Here is a 6557-nt window from a genome sequence, read left to right as displayed (position 1 = left end):
GTCGCTGAGGGAGGCGGGCGCGTGGGCCGCTTTGGGGTTTTTGTTCCTTCATCTTACAGGCCTGCCCTGTGGCGCCTCGTTAAAGTGTAAGATTTCCTGGCTTCGGTTCTTTCTCCTGCTATTGAGAAGACGGATAAAGATCATTTTGTCCTCAAGGACCTGTCAGAACCTGCCTGCCGCAGCCTGAATACGTCCTCAACCGGGTCCTTTTGGGCCGGAATGCAAACTTTTAGAGAGGCGGTGCTTTGCGGTTGCCAGAGACGGCCCGGTTTGCAGAACTGTGGAAAACATTTTTCCTTCATTCCATACGTATGTATGTGTATACACCTCTAAGTACCAAATAGAAACAGCCAAAAATGCAATGATTTAATTTTCTTAAAAGATTTTATTTACTCATGAGAGACACACACAGAGAGAGGCAGAGACACAGGCAGAGAGAGAAGCAGGCTCCACGCAGGGAGCCCGACGTGGGACTCGACCCCGGGACCCCGGGGTCACGCCCTGGGCTGAAGGCAGGCCCTGAGCCGCTGAGCCCCTCCGGGGCTGCCCACAATAATTTAATTTTACAAGGTAAAATCACCTGTATTTCCCACTTTCATTATCACTGTGACATTGTATTTATTGTAAAAGTTACCATTCTGAATAATCGGGTACGCCTGAAAGCTGTCCCTAGCTGACCAGTGTTCTGAGCGGCTTACGTTATTTTTCAGCTAAGTGAAATAAGAGAAAGACAAATAGCATGTGATTTTATTCATGCGCAATTTAAGAAACTAAACAAATGGAGAAAGAAAAAAAAAGGCAAAAAAAAACCCCCAAAAACCCATAATCTTAAATACAGAGAACAAACTGGTGGTTGCCAGAGAGGAGGCGGGTGGGAGTGAAAAAGATGAAGAGGATCAAGAGTACACGTACCCGTGATCAGCGTTGAGTAATTGCCACGGAGCCAGGAGCCAGGATGGTTCCGAGGCAAGGATATACGAAGAAGGACTCGGAGTGGGCAGCCCGAGTGGCTCAGGGGTTTAGCGCCGCCTTTGGCCCAGGGCGTGACCCTGGAGACCCCGGATCGGGTCCCACGTCAGGCTCCCTGCATGCGGCCTGCTTCTCCCTCTGCCTCTCTCTCTCTCTCTGTATTCTCATGAATAAATAAATAAAATCTAAAAAAAAAAAAAAAAAAAAGACTCGGAGGCTCACTGAATTTCAGTGTGGGGTTCCACGGACCGAGAACCCTCCACCGGAGGGGAGGCTTTGTCTCATCCAGCTTTTATTGAGAGAGCTAGCAGATTAGCTATAGGAATGATTAACCTTGGGAAACAGAAAAACATGTTCACTTCAAAGGGTGAGCGAATTGTCCCTCACAATGCTTTTCTGCAGTCCTGCCGGATGAGGTGTAAGGAGGCTATTAACTAACTCCAGGAGGAGCAGTGGAAAAGCTGTCTCTGGAGAACAATGTGGTCAGGAGTCAGCGTGCTGGCTCAGGGCCTCCCCTAACCCCGGTGTGCTGAGGGTAACTAGATGCAGGGCTCAGGTAAGCTCCCCAGCAGCTTACCCACAAGCAACGTAGAGAATTACTGAATCCGTCTATTGTACATCTGAAACTAATATAACCCTATATGTTAATTATACTGGAATCAAAAAATTAAAAAGATAAAATTAGAAAAAAATTTTTAATAAAAAGACTTTATTTTTCACTTTGTGGGTGGAGACCAATTAGGATGTAGTGACATTGTGAGTCTGATAAGCATTTTCTCCGAAGGAACTAAAATACCAGGTATGTCAGAAACAGCAAGTATTACAACAGTATTATCTTAAAATTTTGATTCATATATATGCATATATATATGCACATATAATGTGCACGTGTAATTACCATAAAGTCTGACTTGAATCACAATCACCTCCATGGTGGTTTACTCAGAATTTCAAGGATCTAGCATACTTATATCTTTCAGCTATTGCATCTTGGCTCTGGGCCTCTAGGCTTGAACCAGAAATGTTACAATCATTTCCCCTCATGCCTATTGACCGGAATAGGCCCATGACTCCCAACTTCACTACAAGGGAGGCTGAGAAATGTAGGGGAACATGTAGTATGTTTGAACAGTATTGTCTGCTACCCTGCAGATAACAATAAAAAAAGTTTGAGAAGTGGTAACTTAAAAAATACTAGGCCAGGGCACCTGGGTGTCTCACTTAAGCTTGTGCCTTTGGCTCCAGTCATGGTCCCGGGGTCCTGTAATCCAGGCCCATGTTGGGCTCCCTGTTCAGCGAGGAGCCTGTTTCTCCCTCTGCTTGCTGTTCCCCATGCTTGTGCAGGTTCTCTCTCTCTTTTTCTCAAATAAATGAATAAAATCTTTTTTTTTTTCAGATTTTATTTATTTATTTATTCATGAGAGACACAGAGAGAGAGAAAGAGAGGCAGGCTCCACGCAGGGAGCCCAATGCCGGACTCAATCCCGGGGCTCCAGGAACACACCCTGGGCAGAAGGCAGGTGCTAAACCACTGAGCCACCCAGGGAACCCAAAATGAATAAAATCTTAAAAAACAAAAAAAAGCAAACAGGCTATAGGCTACTTCACAGAGGCTCAGAGTTACTTCAACTCTGAGGTTTTTAGCAGTTCAGTATCTTTAAGAAGACAAGGACACTGCAACAAGTTAATATTGTTAAATGTTTTGTTCTATGTGCCCCTATTATACTTTGTTTCTACTACTAGGGTAGCATTGTTTCATGTCTAAGTCTCCACTCTTCTTCCCTACAAAACTGAATTCCTTCATCTGTGTACCTCTTTTTGTTCAAGGCATAACACATGGTAGGCACAGAAGACACTGGTATTTGAAACTGAGGTATAAATGGGCAAGGTGCTTAAAGAGAAAATATGTAGCATTATAAACGCAGAGTTAGGTGTAAAATGAACATGTAGAATGTAAAATAGAGATAAAACAAATGGCTGAGGCCTTGAAGATTCAAGTCCCTTTCTTCTGTGAGCTCTTTTAGGCAATTTACCACAAGTGTCACATAGAAATTCTTTCCACATTTCTGCAACCTGGTTTCTGCTTCCCAACCAGAACTCCACATAGCCAGCAGCTCCAATGCTCCCCGTGGCTGTGTAAGTCAGGGACCTGAATGAAGCTCAGTCTTCGTTAGCTTCAGGGCAAATCATCTCTGAGGGTACCCTGTAAATGTAGGTTGAATTGAACTGACTTGAACCAAAAGCTAACTTAATTTAAGGATTTCTGTGGTGGGATAGAGCAATTTATCAAAGCTCTTAAAATGCCTGGAAATCCCAGTTTACCTGGATGCAAGAGATAATGAGCCATATAGATTTGCTTAGTTTTACTGATAGTTTTTTTAAACTTTTCTTTATAATTTTAGTATTGTTTCTCAGTCCTCACTACTCAATCACCTACTTAATTACTTAAGGAAATCAATTAGTCCTGTCCCTTCTAATTTTTGACTTATGCTTTTCAATTTTTTTTTTTTTTAAATGATAGTCAGAGAGAGAGAGAGAGGCTGAGACATAGGCAGAGGGAGAAGCAGGCTCCATGCAGGGAGCCCAATGTGGGACTCGATCCCAGGACCCCAGGATCACGCCCTGGGCTGAAGGCAGGCACTAAACCGCTGAGCCACCCAGGCGTCCCACAATCAATAAATTATTGATGCTAGTATTACACTTGATCTTAGCCAAAAGGCCGAGAAGTGATGCTAGTATTGATTCTCCTGTGATTTAAAAAACGTATTTATCCTTTTTCCTACAGTGCCTTCTCCAGAAGTATGAATGCTATTTCTCAGAAACTAGAGCCTATAAATATAGTGGCTTTATCAAGCTCACTTAGCTGGCTAATGGCAAAACAGCAAGAGTCTAGTTCTTCAGATTCCCAAAACAATGAGCTTTTCACCCAACAATACAGTTTTAATAAAACAATAATGACTGGGATGCCTGGGTGGCTCAGCGGTCCGGTGTCTGCCTTTGGCTCAGGGCACAATACTGGAGTTCCCGGATGGAGTCCCACATGGGGCTCCCTGCAGGGTGCCTGCTTCTCCCTTTGCCTCTTTCTGTGTGTCTCTCATGAGTGAATAATAAAATATTTTAAAAATAAGATAAATAAAACTATAATGACTAAGGTACTGTAAACACATTATTTCAGGTTTGTAGAAGTTTCTCTTCCTAAGCACTTGTATTGGAGACCACTCATTACTTTTAATTAAATTATTATTGTAATTTGCTTTGGTACTAATAGGCTTTACTATGAAAATATCCTTTCCTCTATTTAGTCATTCACTGTGCTTCCCTTTAATTTCTGGAAACCTATATTTGTGGAAGATGAGTAAACCTCTAACTTATGGTAAAACACATACAGTTAAGAACTCAGTCTCTAAGACTGATCAAGGTCAGGTAATAGCTCTGCCACTTACTAGTTGTATAACTTAGCTCAAACTGCTGTAACAGAATACCACACACTGGGTGGCTTCAACAACAGACATTTATTTCTCAGTTCTGGAGGCTGCAAAGTCCAAGAACAAGGTGCCAGCAGATTTGATTCCTGGAGAGAACTGTCTTCCTGGATTGCCGTTGGGTATCTTCATGGGCAGAGAGAGACAGACAATAAGGATACTAATCCTATCATCAGGGCCTCGCCTTTATGATTTCATCTAAACCTAATTCACTCCCAAAGGCTCCCCCTCTAAATACCCCTGCGGGTATCAGAACTTCCACATATGAATTCACATTCAGTCTATGTGAATAACCTTGGTCAAACTACTTAATCACTCTGAACCTCAGTTTCTTCATCTGTAAAATAGGGATAATCATAGTTCCCAACTCACAGAGTTCTGGTGAGCTATAAATTAATCTTAAATTGGAATAGTGCCTAGAAAATGTAAGAGCTCGATAATTCTTACATTTTACTTATTTTTACTTTTAGCTTCCATTGTATAAAACAAGTTTAGATTCTATAATCTGGACTATAAAGAACTCTTTTCAGAGGTAAGGAAAATAGTGCTATCTTGGTACAAAGATGTACTCTGCCTCTTAATACTAGTCCTTGACACCTTAACAACTGCACTCCACAGAGAACAATAATAAAATATGTTGATTTATAATGTGCCAGTTTATTTATGCCATTAAGTGTTTGTTTTGCCCTGTATACCTCTAGGTTTGGAATCTCCAAATAGTTTAGGGATTCCAGAATTCACTTTCTGGTTTCAGGTCTCTAGGATGGCCTTTGAGAGAAGACACTGTATATCTTAAGAAACCTGAGAGCCAGAGGCTAGTATCCTTATTGTATGAAGATTCCCAGGACCAAAAAATGCACCCCCCTAAAAAGGATTTTATTTATTTGAGAGAGAGAAAGAGAGCAGGTGTGGGAAGAGGGAGGAGACTTCTTACTGAGCAGAGAGCCTGACATGGGGCTCCATCCCAGGACCCTGGGATTGTGACTTGAGCCAAAGGCAGATGTTTAACCAACTTAGCCACCTAGGTGCCCTGAATGGCCCTTTTTTTTTTTTTTTTTTGAATGGCCCATTTTTAAGAAGATTCCCCAGAACAGAAAAAAGTCCAAATAATTGGTGATTGGCCTTCAGTCCAGGCAACGGGATTCATCTGGGGAAGCCTATCAGGATTGTGATTGCAACTAAAAGCTAACAAGTAATTATGTCATTTTGTTTAAACAAGAAAAAAAAAAAAGGAAAATTTGTGGAATATATAAATGGAAGTCAGAACGGTCAAATTGACAGAGTGTCTCTATGAGTTTCTCATTGCTGCTATAACAAATTACTATAAACAGTGGCTTAAAACAACACATTTTTTTCATCTTACAATTCTAAGGTCCTAAATGAATCGGTCTCACTGAGCGAAAATCAAGATGTCAGCAGGGCTGTGTTCCTTTCTAAAATCTAGAGGAGAATCTGTTTTCTTGCCTTTTCTATCTTCCAGGGGCTGCCCACATTCCTTGGTTCATGGCCCCTTTCATTTTCTTTTTTTTAAGATTTTATTTATTTATTCATGAGAGACACACACACAGGCAGAGGGAGAAGCAGACTCCATGCAGGGAATCTGCTGCGGGACTTGGTCCTGGGACTCCAGGATCAAGCCCTGGGCCAAAGGCAGGCGCTAAACCACGGAGCCACCCAGGATCCCTGCCTTTCATTTGCAAAGCTAATAATGCCAACTAATTCTCACAAACCAGAACTCTCACATTCGCCTCTCTTTTCTATACTTAAAGCTTGTGCTTATTATATTGGACCCACCTGAATAATCTAGAATATTTCCTTTAAATTCAACCAATTAGCAACCTTAATTCCATCTGCAGACTTAACTCCCTTTTGCCATTTAACATATTCACAGGTTCTGGGTATTAAGATTTGGACATCTTTGGTTGGGGGTGGGTGTATTATTCTGACTTCTGCAGCACCTTCGGTGGCTCTGGCTCACAAACTTAAATATCTAGGCTCTTCAGCAGGTAAATTCTTAGAATAGAAGTGGATACATCTGAGTGTTGTAACTTGCTAGCACTAACTGCAGCTAGCTCCTCTTGATCTAAAGATTTTATTTATTTATTC

At 41.8% G+C, this 6557-nt stretch overlaps 1 pseudogene; it reads right to left on the bottom strand.

The window, feature by feature from the left end:
• Positions 1-3555: 3555 nt before the first annotated feature.
• LOC121475460 lies at positions 3556-3700 on the bottom strand (annotated as a pseudogene).
• Between the last annotated feature and the right edge of the window lie 2857 nt (positions 3701-6557).

This window comes from Vulpes lagopus, chromosome 1, assembly GCF_018345385.1.
Source record: "Vulpes lagopus strain Blue_001 chromosome 1, ASM1834538v1, whole genome shotgun sequence".
In the NCBI taxonomy this organism is placed as follows: Eukaryota; Metazoa; Chordata; class Mammalia; order Carnivora; family Canidae; genus Vulpes; species Vulpes lagopus.
This window is presented reverse-complemented; position numbering and strand designations above follow the sequence as displayed.